The sequence below is a fragment of the Herpailurus yagouaroundi genome, unplaced genomic scaffold (genome assembly GCF_014898765.1).
Source record: "Herpailurus yagouaroundi ecotype Mexico unplaced genomic scaffold, PumYag 164, whole genome shotgun sequence".
Taxonomy (NCBI): Eukaryota; Metazoa; Chordata; class Mammalia; order Carnivora; family Felidae; genus Herpailurus; species Herpailurus yagouaroundi.
In genome coordinates, this window is record NW_024412405.1 from 7,114,866 (window position 1) to 7,129,783 (window position 14,918).

The window sequence follows — 14,918 nt, forward strand, 5'->3', positions numbered from 1 at the left end:
AGTGTGTTTCCAAAGAAATTGTAGCTGCTTTTCTTGCCTTTCTTCTTAGACAAGAGACTTGTGATAAGGAGGGAAAAAAATCCAAAAAATCCACAGGGCCTGTAAATATGGTGGCAGTTTTACACTGGAAAGCATTGCATTGGGAAGTGAGAAAAAACAGGTTCTCTGTCTTCCCAAGTCGCTATTGACATGTCAAAGTCACTCACGAGCCATGCGCCCTTGGACAAGTCACATGGTTTCCCCGGGCTTTACTTTCTTCACGGGGACTGAGATAAGCTCAAAAACTACTTCACCAGCCTAGAAATGACTCGCTCTTTCTGGATGAAAATTTAAGCAGCTACGGTATCAGATCTTTTTTTTTTTTTTTTTTTTTTTTTTTTCAAATAATAAAGGTGAAAAGACGTGTTAGCAACCAGATGGTATCTGTTTTTTTTCCATATAGTGTTCCCAATGCACACTGGATTTTTGTGTACCCCTCAAGAATAAAGCAAAAAGTAAGACAATATAGTTCAGTAGGACACATCTGTTGCTTTACTATGGCACTCTTACTTTTTAAAAAAAAATAATATGAGCCATTTTTTTAAGAGGTCTGGTTCTTCAAATTTTTACAAGTTCCATGAATACCCTACAAGTTTCTTTGGACCTCATTATTGGTCTGGTTGGCTGTAGGGGCCGAGCAGCAGAATTGCTACAGCTGAAGCCTGGGCAGAATGGATACCCTTCTTCTGATTGCCTGAAAGCTGGAAGATGTTCAGGTCCCACTGATCACAGCCAGACACTATATAATGTTATGTTATTCCTCTAAAATCCCGTGTCCTACCAAATGCTATGCCTCATTTTTAATGATGGAAAATATACATTTTAACAACCTGTCATTTCTTTTGTATAGGCTGTCCCAGTAGGACCCCAACCACAGGAGCCCAACGGAGTTTCCTGGGTGACAGTCTGGGAAAGAGGGACAGAGTCTATTAGAGGGAAAAAGAAAAAGGGAAGTATGCCTAGCAGACATACAGAGGGCTTTTGTGAGATCATGCATCCCATAACAAGAGAACAATAATGATTAAGCATTAAAATTAAAACACTGCTGAGGAACCTGGATATACACCTATAAAATAATCATTCCGTACCCCTGTCTCAGTTTACACCCTCCTGGAAGAAAACAAAGGTGAAAATCTGTGTGCCTTCCTGGTCAGGCCATGGTTTCTTAGATACGACACCAAAAGCACAAGCCACGTAAGGGAACTGATAAACTAATTTTTTATCAGACTAACGATAGTAATAATAATAATAAAATCTTCTGTGCATCAAAGAACACTAAGAAAGTGAAAGGCACCAAAATGGGGTAACTAAGTGTAAATGTATATTTAGTAAGGATCTAGTATTCAGAATATATAATATAAAGAACTCTTAGAACTCAGCAATAAAGAGATAATCCAATTAAAAGCTGGGCAAGTATTTGAATAGGCAGTTCTCCAGGGAAGACATACGGATGGCCACGAGCACGTGAAAAGATGCTCAACGTCATTAGTCATTACGGAATGCGAATTAAAACCACAATGACAAACCACTTTGGACCTACTAGCATGGCTGTGATAGAACAAACATAACAGGATTGGGTGGAGATATGGAGAAATTGGAACCCTCATACATTGCCAGCAGTAATGTGGCATGGTGCAGTCACTGTGGAAAACAGTTGGTGACTCCCTCAAAAGGCTATACATAGTTTTGCCATGTGACCCAGCAATTCCAGTCCTACGTACATGTCTGAGAGAAGTGAAAACAGGTTCAAAAAAAAAATGTGTGCGTGAATATTCACAGCAGTGTACTCATAATAGTCAAAAGGTAGAAAAAAAAATGTCTACCAGTTGATGAATGGATAAACAAATGTAGCCTACCCACGCAATGGGTAGTAATAAAAAGGAATGAAGCACTGTTACCTATTACAATATGAACTTTGAAAACATTATGCTAAGGGAAAGAATCAAACAGAGAAGGTCACAAAGGGTCCTATTTATTCCCTTCAAATGAAATGACTGCAATTGGCCAGTCCACAGGAACAGTAGACTAGTGGTTCCTAAGTGCTGGAAGAAGAGAGGCATTTGGCCTAACTGCTAATAGGTACTGGTTTTTTTGGGGGGGGGGGGGGTGGGGGGGGGGGGCTGGTGATGAGAATGTTCTAGATTTGGTTAGTAGTGATGGTTGCACAACACAGCGACTGTACTAAGATAACATTCCAGAGTACACAAAAAAATGATGAATTTTATGTTGTGTGACATATTCTCAATGAATGTTAAAAAGGCTCACTGGGTTAAATAAACAGCCAACTATAAATATTTACAGGTAGGTGCAAGTGTGACATTAGTTATTACCAACAATCTATTCTTGTTAGATTGCTAACAGTTGTCTAATAAGATGAAACTGAGCATGTGTTTGATTCCTTCGTTTATTAAATATTTGTTTTTAATTTTTGAAGTGTTTTTATTTTTGAGAGAAAGAGCATGAGTGGGGGAGGGGCAGATAGAAAGAAAGACACAGAATCTAAAGTAGGCTCCAGGCTCTGAGCTGTCAGCACAGAGCCCAATATAGGTCTCAAACCCATGAACTGCGAGATCATGACCTGAGCGGAAGTCGGACGTTTAACTGACTGAGCCACTCAGGTACCCCAAGTTTATAAGTATTTATTGAGTGCCTGCTATGTGTTAGGCACTGTCCTGGGTTCAAATAAAGATAAATCCTAGAATACATCAGTTCACGTTTTTATTTCAGGATCCTTTATACTCCCAGACGTTATTGAAGACCTTAATGAGGTCTTATATAAGTTCTATATAAGGTCAATAACGTCCTATATCAGCAAAAGCAATTGTCTTTTGGAGTTTTAACATTGTAGCTTCTATTAGGGCTTCAGTAGATACGCACATCCCTAGATACATGTTTCTTTCTAGAATCTTCTCTAGCATGCTACATACCCTCTATACATCATGACAGTTCTCCCACAAATGTTCCTCTGAGCTCCTGATACTGTTGCTCTGGGGAGCTTTCCCTCCCTGGAGTGCAGATCTTGTGAGCCTGGGAGTTCACCCTGGGCACTTGAGCAACCCACCTTCGGGCTCGCATCTGCATTCATTGTCTTGATGAACTACTTTCGGCTTGCACAGTCATTTCCTCTAAAAGCTATTCCCTGCTTTGTGGAGGAGGTTTGGTGGCCTCTTAGGTTGTCTTCCTAAGTAACTGAATGGTGGGAGGGATCATTTATTTGCTCATAAGAACATACTACCTTTTAAACAGGAAGGAGCTGGCTTCCTGACAAAATGCCATTAGAATTCTCCCCGTCCTCCAGCGAGTGTATAATGCTTATCAGTTTCTCACCTTTACAGTCCTTAGTGCCTCCTGCCAACGTCAGGACCCAATCCTAGGAGCGGCCCGTCCTTCCCAGAAATTTTAAGAGAAATTATGCTTGAAAGTAAAAGCCTGCAATTGAATTGCAAGATACAAGCTACTGGTGCCAGTTGGGACTGTCGGCTTGTGTTCTCTGCCTTGGTGACAGTTAATATAAGAAATGGAAAGATAAGTCTGTCTTAATATATATCGTCTCAGCTTGGATGAATTGGAACAGAACTCGAGCGATATCATGTCTCTCATCGTCAAGGTGGCTGATCCTAACCTGCTGTTCCTGCTGGCCTCGAAGATAAACTCCCTGACACGGGGTGCAATGCCTTGTGTAAAATTTGTGTCCCAACTATCTGTGACTTCCTAGACTAAGATTTCATAACCTCTTCAAGCTGATGGTGGTCCAAAAGGGGGTAAGAATCACTCAGTACTGATTTTAAGCTTCCAGGTAATATATAGATGGGAAATAGGTAGAAATGGTATCATAAAAAAAAAAAAAAAAAAAGAAAGGGTAGCATAATAATTTAATGTGTGCCGCATTACTTTGGTGCAATGTACAATTTGTGGTTAATCTGTCTCACTGTTTTCCCTTTTTTTTCTTTCAAAAGTACATGAAAACTGTGACTGAAAGATCATATATCCTCAATAGATACTCGTCGATTGCCTTATTTGAAGCCCGAAAAATAATTTAGTTAATATACATTTTGTGGGTCAAAACTGACCCTCGGGACTATTTTTTAGAGCTATTCTTCTATGTTATTCTACTTAATAAACTTACTATTTACAGTGGTTTTGCTTTTAACATAAAAATTACGACGAGAAGCATTTTAGGACTTAAAAATAAAATATAAAAGTGCTTACTTTGCATTTTAAACACATGCTTTCATGCCATATGGGGCCCCCAAATACCCCAGATATTAGGGAAAAGTAAGCTCTTGTTGCCTTAAAATGTATTCCTTTGTTGAGTTCATACTGCTAACCCTTTAGGGTATTGACAGCCTATTATTTTTTTTATATGTGCCATCTTTATCCAGGAAACTGAAAGAACAACTAATTATATCCTTTTGCAAATGAACGCAGCAGAAGGGCTTTTGTTCAACACAATTTTAATCTGTTGAACAAGACTGCTGAACGACTTAAGGACTTACCAGGGGGTGTGTGTGCACATATGCACACGCGCGTGTTAACGTGCAGCCACGGCAGTGTAAGGAGATACCGTTGCACACGAGGCTTTGTTAGAGATTGAGCCAGTTTCTTGGGACCTTTTTAGACGGTGTGTGCCTCCATATGTCTCATTGACCTGGTATATTTTCGGAATGATGGGACGTGGTGATTACGGTTCCTAAAACTTGTATTGGGAAAGGGCAGAGGAGAGAAAAATTAAAGTGAAACTCATGCAGATAAACCTATTAACAAAAGCATAATTATTTCTGGAATAATCCCTTCATCTCTCCCCTACATCATAACACCTTCTCATAAATAACTGTATAGCAAGTCCAGACATCGGGCGGTTTCGTGGAATTGCACCGCGAAATGCACTTAGCTGCGTTCGGTACCAACAGGAGTCTTGAGTTCCCAAACCTCCTTAAATCGAAATTCCCAGGGGGCAGAGTCAAGCTAATATGCATCTTCACTGTTAGCAAACTTAAGGAAGCCCATGCAAGAAGATGGTAGTGATTGGGATGGTGGGGGTGTCTGTCAAAGAGTGTGAAGGTGGGTCCTCCAGATGTTGGAGGCAACCTATCTTCTCGGGTAATCCTGCTCTTCTCACTGCTTCAATCCTCCTTTTAACCCCAAACCACTACATTGTATTTGTAGCGACTGCAAGAAGACATGCGGGCAATCAAGCGTCATCTTTCTCCTCCATTTTTATAACAACTGGAGTCTTCTAAAATGAGTGCCACTATCCACAAAAGCTTCCTGAAATCTCTCCTGGTACCAGGTCAGTTTGCTGGGGGAGACAGACGAGTTCTTAGACTTTGTCAGGGCCAAGATTGGGGGAATTTACAGGGTAATGGATGGGCAGCTACATACTCAACTTGCGTCATGTGACGTAACTCAAGGCGGAACTGATACTACAACTCATTGTAATAACATTGTGCTAAAGAAAACGTTTGATGGTCCAGTTGCTATTTGTTTTCTTTACCCTGAGGGGTTTTTATTGCTCATGACACTATTAAACATAGCTGTTTCCCCATGGCCAAGGTGTGCATCAATATTTTAATAACAATAATGTCAAAGCTATTTTATGGTTTCTCAGTTCACTAGAATCCTAGTGGTTTAGATGTCTTGGTTATATTATTGGATTTCCACTAATAATATTTAGATCAGTTTCAATCATGACCCACGAATATTATGTTTAATTAGGAATACGCTTCCTGCTGTGAAATAAAGGGACTGTTTTGGTGCTGATGTCATTTTACCATTCAGATAGCATTTCAGTGGTTATGTTGATTCACATTCTGAATTACCCTTTTCCACCCCAAACCCCTTGAAGGCAGGGGCTAGGCCGTTTTTCTGGTTTTTGTTTTTGTTTTTTCTTTGATGAATGTGTATCTTAGTCCCAACCTATTTTTTTTATCTGTATTACAGCAGTTGATCAAAAACTATTTGTTGAATAAATACAGAACAAATGATACCTAGGCATTTTTGACGTCAGATATGAACGATCATTTTTTACTGAAAAAAATGCAGCATTCTAAAATTTTGAAAACATGACCCTGTATAAAATGGTAGGTAAGATTTTTCTAGAGTAGAATATGAAGTTTGTCTTTAAAACTTTCCATATCCAGTAGCTACTGCAGAATGTTTTTTATCACATAAATAATTTTAGAAACATTATGGAAATAAAATGTTCATTAGATTTTTAAATAAATATAATATAGGGGCACCTGGGTGATTCAGTTCGTTAAGCGTCTGACTTCCGCTCAGGTCATGATCACCCAGCTCATGAGTTTGAGCCCCCCATAGGGCTGTACGGACAGCTCAAAGCCTGGAGCCTGCTTCGGATTCTGTGTCTCCCTCTCTCTCTGCCCCTCCCCTCCCCCATTCATTCGTGTGCGCGTGTGTTCTCTCTCTCAAAAATAAATCAAAACATTAAAAAAGTTTAAATATATACTATATAAAATTTAGAGAAAACATTTATATAGGTGAGTGGAGTTATACAACGTACAAATGATAAAGGAATAGTTTTAAAAATACTCATAAAACTAGCATTTATTTATTGACTCTTACCTTGTGCCAATCATTATATAATTGTGTAAGGTAGGTAATGAATAACCCATTCATATAGAACACTGAAGCCTCAAGATGGAAAGTACCAAACGCTTCAAAGTCATACAACTACTAAGTGGAAAAGTGGGGATTTTCACAAAAGCAATCTTAAATCAGAATGGTTCTACTTATTTTTCAATGGGAACAATACTTGCACATGACAACAATTCAAATAGTGTAGAATTTAAAAAAATCACAGAATAAAAAGCCCCCTTCTCCAACCTTCCAATTCCTTCTCCCAAGACAACCAATATTTACAGCTTTTTAAATGTTTTTTTAGTAGAAAATAAATCACAGTGTTGTGTCCATTACATATAATAAATATATATCCATCCAAATACACATAATATATATATATATATAATATATATAGTAGGTATGCCACATACATAATAGGCATATTATAGGTATATATAAGTACAGATAGATAAATAGCTGATAGACACAGATTGATATATACAAATATAGTTATATAGAGAGAATATATATACCTATAATATACTTATATAGATATATATACATATATTATATACCTATTATATATAGATACCCACCCTATGTTATATATAAAATATTTATATTTGATTTTATTTATATGCATATATATGTTATACCTTATTATATATATTTTATATTTGTATTTCTTTAGTAATACGGCTGCATGCACGCATCTGTTACATTTAATTAACAGCTATATAGACTTCTTGTTCTATGACCTTGTTCTTCTCTTATTAATTACTTTCTAGTCTGTTTCTTTTACTATTTTTACATTTTGCTATTCCTGAAATGGTAAACAGGAGTTAATTTCATGTTTTCCATAAAGTGTGTCACTATTACTGAAATACAAGGGTCGAGATGACAAAAAGGTAGATGAAGGAGGTGCACAAAATCCAGATAACTGACTTACTGGGTAATGAGCATATGGATGTTTACTGGTATTGCTTTTCCTGTGTTTCTGAGTGCTTACAATTTTTACAATGATTTAATGTAAGTTCCTTTATTATACATGTATGCTGTATATATAACTATATTTGTTTTTATCCATTTGTATCTGTATTTATATCCACATCTATAACCATCTATATCTATATCTACATCTATATCATCTATCTATATCTATATCTGTATCATTTATATCTACATACATATCTATATCTATATATCTGTATCATCTATATGCATATCTATATCTATATGCTGGTCTTAGTCTACTTGTGGTAACATATGTCTTACTTATGTAAAGCTGCTATCAGTTCACAAAACTTAAGACGGATTTTTGCCCTGCCATCATGATTAAGGGAGTAGTGTGCTCTCAGGACTTTGAGAATTGGGCTCGGTAGGGCTCGCTGTTTTTTGAGTCCATGGATTGTGATAACAATGGCACCACCATCACTTCCAACCTCCTGTGGCAGTCTCACCTCTGAGGTTCAACCGATTATTAGCTCTGCAGTGGGAGTTTCACACTCAGTGGCCAAGAGAAACTTACAGATGAGAACAGAGAGTATCCGCTCTTCAGATTGCAGTTATTCAAACATTTTAATCTCGAAACGTGATTGAAATTTGCCTGCCATACCCTACTTCCCTGCGCGTGTGTCTGTGCGTATTTATGTGTGTTTGTAATGGCACAAAAATGGTAATGTATAAAATGTCTCCACTTAAAAAATCTGTGGATAACTAAGTACTGATAAAGTTCAATCCTGTATGGGAGAATACCATGAATGCCGCTCATGCAAAGCCAGGCCCCATTGGTTTCAATTCAATTAGGATTTTCTTCCTTCTCCAGTGAGACATTATATTATCCTCATCTTTCCGGATTCCCTTCCCACAGCCTCCAGGATAGAAGTTCTCTCCGTATGGCCTAGATCTGCTCTTTATGTTTTAAATAAAGTCTGAAGCAAGTGTTCCCTTTTGGTGTAGAGTAGATGAGCTGAGATGCTGACTTTAGTCACTGAACTGTGAGGGCTGGGAGAATGTATTAATTTCACAATAGAATTAATTATACTTCATGGCCCAAGTTTCTGTACTTTAATTACTTTTTCCACTGAAAAAGGAACTGATAGTGTACAAAATCCCCCAGAACCTTAGGCTGCCTATAGTTCTGTGGCTGAAGTGGGCTTCAAGTGCCTAAGGATTATCTCTATTCATTTGAATGTTTTCTGGCTAGAATGTTAGCAGCTGAGTGTATTTTGAGAAAAATACGAAAGGAAGTGGCTGATAAAAATATCAATGTCAAATATCTGCTTCACAGAGATACAGATCTGTTCTTTCTCAAAGCACTGTTAAGCTGCCATCCATATGCTTATCATAGAAACAATTATCTCCCAGTGGTTTTATCTCCAGACATTTTCCTGACCAGACAGAAAGAATCTGTGAAAGTAGTCATGCCCTTCGTTTGTTTTGATGGGGACTGTATTGGTTCTCATATGAGGAATCCACTTACACACGATGTTAAGATCTACAAACACAGTCACTGAAATGCACTTGCTGTATAGACTCCGGCCTCTACACACAGTGAGTTATAGTTCTAAATTGCCGAAGCCAAGTAAACAACATGGCAAGGAAGTGATGATAAACTTTGCCTTGAATATGGGCTCTTTTTCTTGTTTATGAAACGGTCAACTGATAAACCTTTGGTAAAGTAATTTTTAAAAAAAATATCTTCTAATTACTCAGAGTTTCCCTTAAGGAACTTAGTAGCCAAGTGGTGGGAAGGGGCACCTTTGGTTGGAGATGAGGGGAAAAATGGGTTAAGTAAGCCGGGTGTGGAAGAAGACTGGCCTGAATGGGGTGTACAAAAGCAATTGTAAGATAAGGGACCAAATGTGGTGTAGATGGCGGGGGGAGGGGGGGAGGAATTGTTATATGAAGTGAAAAATGTAATTTGTGCATTCTGTTATGTGAATTGCACATTTTTTGTGTGTGGAGCTTCCCAGGCCTCGTGAATAATGTCAATCTTTTCTTTTTTGCATATCATCTGGCTACAAAATTTTAGATATTTTATGGAAATCAAATGAATCTTTAAAGTCACAGAGAGGCTTAGGAATTTTTAATATCCTGCTGACTTTTTTTCCTGTTACATTATGGCTTAAATCACAAGCCAATTAATTTTCCTTCTTGTTAACGGGGAAAAAAAGAATTCAGAAGAAATATAATTATAAATAAAGTAAAGCACTTGCATCTTTATAAAGAATCTGTACGAAAGACCCTAGCTATTTATAAAATGTATATTATGTACTTTTCTGCGTGTAATTTCCTTCCTAAATACAACGAAATGTACTTAAGGATTCAAAGTAATCCCTCTGGACACTTGGTTTTCCATAAATACAATTGTATTCCACAAATACAAGGTGAGATGCCACTTTATGTATCTAGATGTCTATTCCCTGACCCGACAGCAAGACTTTCATAGAACATTTTACCTTTACCTAACTCCATCACCAAAACGAGCAATTTAGAATATTCTCCCCCAGAAAAATAGGATTGATGTGTGTGTATCATTATCAAGAAAACCAATTTAAGACCCAGGTGATGGAGAATCTCTTTGCTTAGTAGGGTGAAACACTTCCACACCCTGTCTCATAAGAAACTCATGTTCATCTATCAGCAAGAGGACATACCCTAACACATACTGTACTGTGAAGGTTGGATACTGGCGAGTAAAACATTGAATGCTACTTCTGACAGTGCCACCTTTCTATTCTACCTGTGCTTGAAACAGTTAAGGTAGAGTCTCGCTCTTCAGTGTGAGGGTGAGTTTTCCACCTTTCCTATCTCTCCTAACTAAAATTCCCCAATGTGTATGTCCGTATCGCATCCAGTGCTGCCCAAGGAAAGATGTGTTCATCAGCTTGAGATTCTGTTTCTGAAGACTAGGATGTCTCTTGCTCCCAGAAATCGAAGGCATGGAGAAACCAGCCCTGAGTTCCTGCCTAGTTGTTAAGGAGTCAATGAAGTGATCTCTTTGTCAATTATTCTACTCACTCGCTGATAGGATAGCTCTTTCCAGATCAATGCCTTGTTGATTCTCGTCCAAACCTTGGAGCGGTTCTCCCCAAAACTTTGAGAGGTGGTGCCTTGACCGCATGAAAAGGCGTTAATGTTCCAAACCAACCCATACTACTATGATTTGCATAATGCAATTCTCATTGATTCCCATTGTCCTCCATGTCTTCCAGATGGGACTTCTAAAGACATTATCCCGGGGAGTTTGTGCCAAGTCTAGCACAATTCTTTATATAAGTGCCACTCAAAGAATGGCTAAACTGCTTGCATCATCATTTTCTAAGAATTAAAAGAAAAAAAAAGTTCAGAGCAGGAGGCAGTAGTAGGATACCTCTACTCGTGTAGAATTCCTGGCACTATACTGTCTTTTTGCTCAACATTGTTACCTCAGAACTGAACACAGTGTGTGGCAAGAAATATTCCTTGACTAAATGAACTGTTTGTTATACCACCTCCCACCACATCACGCCCCAAGTACCTTCAGACCCCAAAGAAAATTGGCCAAAGAAAGACTCAAGGAGAGAAAGGTACCTAAGAAGGGTATCAAGGTATCTCAGTAATTCTTTTTCAGAGGAAAAGTGGCGTGGTCATATTTTTATTCATTGAGAATATACTAAATTTGCTGAGCTCCTTCCGATGGTTCTAGAAAGTCTATCGAGGCATTTATATATAAAATAACTTAGAAAATCTCTACAGCAGCGGTGAATTTGATAATAATATATAACAACAATATTGTGCCAACTATCTTCATGTTCTAGGTGTATTTGATAAGAACCTTATTCTGAGTATGTAAAATTGAAGTTGCAAAGCATGGAGTAGGTACAAAGATGTATTTTTGATATGCTATCTTAATTGCAAGAGGATACAGATTTTGAAAGAAAAAACTCTTAGTCTGCTAAAATTAGGAAAAATCATTATATTTAGAAATATCTATTAATATCAGGATTTAAAATTAAAACGTAAGCCGTGGTTATAGTATACTGGTATTATCCATTCATAAAATATATTGCAAAATGTAGCAGCTTAGCATAACGCATTTTGTTTTGTTTTTTCCCCTGTGAAAAAAAAGACTATTTCTTCATGGAACTGAAGTAAGATCAGCTTAAGTAAAAACTTCAGAAATGGGCTTATGGATTTAACATTATTATGGGTTCTGAGTTTTCCTAACTATGTCCAAGAAGCAAAGTGCAATTCATTTGAGATTGCCTGGCTGCCACCTTGACATTTCACTATGTCTTTGCTGTAGGGAGCTCAAGAACATGCACAAGAATATTCTATTTAATTTGGCTTTAAAAATCTCATTGTATCTGGCAATTTAAGACAGAATAGTAACTGTTCGCCAGTGAAAAGAAACTTTTGGTGTTTGGTTAGCAAGATAATGAATACCCAGACAGGCAATGTGTTATCATGGGTAGTGCACCAGCTTTGGAATTAATAGACCTTGGCTTAGATTTCAGATCTTCCAATTATTAGCTATGTCAGCTAGGGCAAATTACCTTAATTCCCTCAACTCAATTTATTGATCTGGAAAAAGGGAACAATAAATCCTATGGTTCATGGTTGTAATGAGTGGGAAACTATCTAATATGAGTGAAAATGACTAGGCTAGTACTTGACGATGGGACATACCATTTACTTTCATGTGCACTTTGTGCTAGAGAGTAAAACAGTCATTTTATAGACTACCACATTACAAATATGAATATGAACACAAAAATACATTTGCCATTTATAGAGTACAGATCCATGTGCACACACACACACACACACACACACCCCTCTTAAAAAGCGTTCATGGGATTAGCATTTACTAAAATGGAATTATGACAGTGGGAGGCAATATCACATAATAATTAAGAACAAAGACTTTACAGACAGACACAAATGAGAGACTTCTGATTCTACTTATCTCCTGCATGATTTGGGGCAAGCTATTCAACCTTTTCAGTCTCATTTTCTTCCTAGGAGAGTCCATACCTACATCATAGAATTGTTGTGTGGAATAAAGAAGATAGTACATGAAAGCACCGTCACAATGACCAATACAAAGAAAATACTCAATAAATGGCTATGATTAGTTTACAGGTCTCTTGAAAAAGATACCTAGGCTTAGAAAATCAGCTCAGAGTCCCTTATTAGATGAAATGATAGTAACTGGACACAGTGGGAAAGATCAATGATGGACTTTCAGCGTCAGTTCCTTGACCTTGAGGTTGAAATTTAAGCTTCCTCACCAAGTTTTTTTCAAAAAAAAAAGTATAATGCTCTGAGTAGCAGGATTCCTCTATCCCAACCCAACCTATCTCAAACTTACCTATGTGAACTTTGGGAAGCATAAACTCTAAATGAAGTTTAAAGCCTTTGAATAAATAGAAGACATTACTATTTAATGTACCTTCATGGCTTATATCTTAGTTTTTAAGATAAAAAAATGTTTCAATTTTTTTAATTGAATAATGTTGGCTAAAGTGATGAAGTCACCAAAAGTGACTTCAGCAGAGGAGAATTTTAATAATTAAGTGGGTAGGATGACCCATTCTGTAATTACCAGCCAGCCTCTTTACCCAGCCACCTTTGTCATAGCCCAGCGGGGTTCATGAACAGAATGGCCCTGGTAGTAGGAAGGGAGGTTATGCATGGGCTCGGTGACACGGACTTCCATTTATCAAGGCTGACCTAGCTCTTACCGGTGCCACGTGCCCAGTCGGTCAACGGCAGAGATCAACGTTGAGTCCTCGGTATGGCACAGTTCCCTAGTGTGATCAATCAGCTACCTGGTGGCAGGTGAATTGCCCTGGACTTCTTCTGTCATGGAAGTGGCAGCATTTTGATCATCCTGAAATTGACACTTACTCTGGATATGGATGTGCCTTCCCTGCAAATATATTTCTGCCCAAACAGCAACCCATACACTTAACAGAATTCCTGTGTGCTATCATGATAGTCCCCCGAGCATTGCTTCTAACCAAAGAACTTACTCCATAGTAAAAGAAGTGTGACAATGGGCTCCTGCTAATGGAATGCCCTAGTCTTTCCATGGCTGAAAGACCGTGAAGTGGTCCGCTGAAGTGGCTGGCTTGGTGGGATGACAGAATGACCTTTTGAAGACTCTACACAGGTTCCATGAAAATACCTTGCCGGCCTGGGACAAGGTTATCAAGAACTCTGTATATGCTCTGAATCAGCATCCAATAGATATTGCTAATTGCTTTGTCAAAATTGATTTTATTCATGTATGTATTGTTAATAGAAACTAGTAAACTGGTTAATTTTCCTCACTCAGAATTGAACAGCAAACCCTTTTATTAGGGGGAGGATCAGTGACTAACACATACACACATGTAGGTATAATTGAAGTATAATTAACATAGTGCTATATTAGTTGCAGGTGTATAATATGATGATTCCACAAGTTTATACACTGTCAGTGCTCATCACAGTAAGTGTACCCTTAATCCCCTTTACCTATTTCACCATTCCCTCCATCCACCACGCCCCCCCACCCCACCCCCGCCCCGGCAACCACCAGTTCTCTGTATTTAAAAGTCTGCTTTTTGTTTGTCTTTTGTTTGTTTTGTTCTTAAATTCCACAATCATGTGGCATTTGTCTCTCTGTCTGACTTATTTCACTTAGCATTACCTGCTCTAGGTTGATCTATGTTACTGCAAATGGCATGATCTCATTCTTTTTTATGGCTGAGTAGTGTTTCATTGTATATATACACCACATCTGATCTATCCATTCATCTGTGGATGGGTACTTGGATTGCTTCCATATTTTGGCTGTCGTAAATAGCGCTCCACTAAACATAGGGATGCATATCTTTTTGAGTTTGTGTTTTTGTTTTCTTTTTATAAATACTTAGTAGGATTCCTGGATCATAAGAATTCTATTTTTAATTTTCATGAGCAAACTCCATGTTCTTTTCCACGGTGGCTGAACCAACTTTCCTCCCCACCAACAGTGCATAAGGGTTTCTCTTTCTTCACATACTCTCCAACGCTTATTTCTTGTCTTTTTGATTCTAGCCATTCCGACACATTTAAGGTGATATCTCATTGTGGTTTTTTGTTTTTGTTTTTGTTTTTTAAGATTTTATTTATTTATTTTTAATCTTTACTTATTTTTAGAGAGAGAATGAGAGAGAGAGAGTGCAAGCAGAGGAGCCACCCAGGCACCCTACACTGTGGTTTGATTTGTATTTCCCTGATGTTTAGTGATGTTAGACATCTTTTCATGTGTCTATTGACCATTT

General features: G+C 37.9%; 1 long non-coding RNA gene across 1 annotated transcript in view; it reads left to right on the forward strand.

Moving 5' to 3' along the window:
• Positions 1–14,160, forward strand: part of LOC121037925 (uncharacterized) — a 58,974-nt gene extending 44,814 nt beyond the window's left edge. Inside the window, exons 3-4 of the long non-coding RNA XR_005794058.1 lie at positions 5,206–5,329; positions 14,051–14,160. This is a non-coding gene — a long non-coding RNA (uncharacterized LOC121037925). The remainder of the gene's footprint in view (positions 1–5,205; positions 5,330–14,050) is intronic.
• The last annotated feature ends 758 nt before the right edge of the window (positions 14,161–14,918 follow it).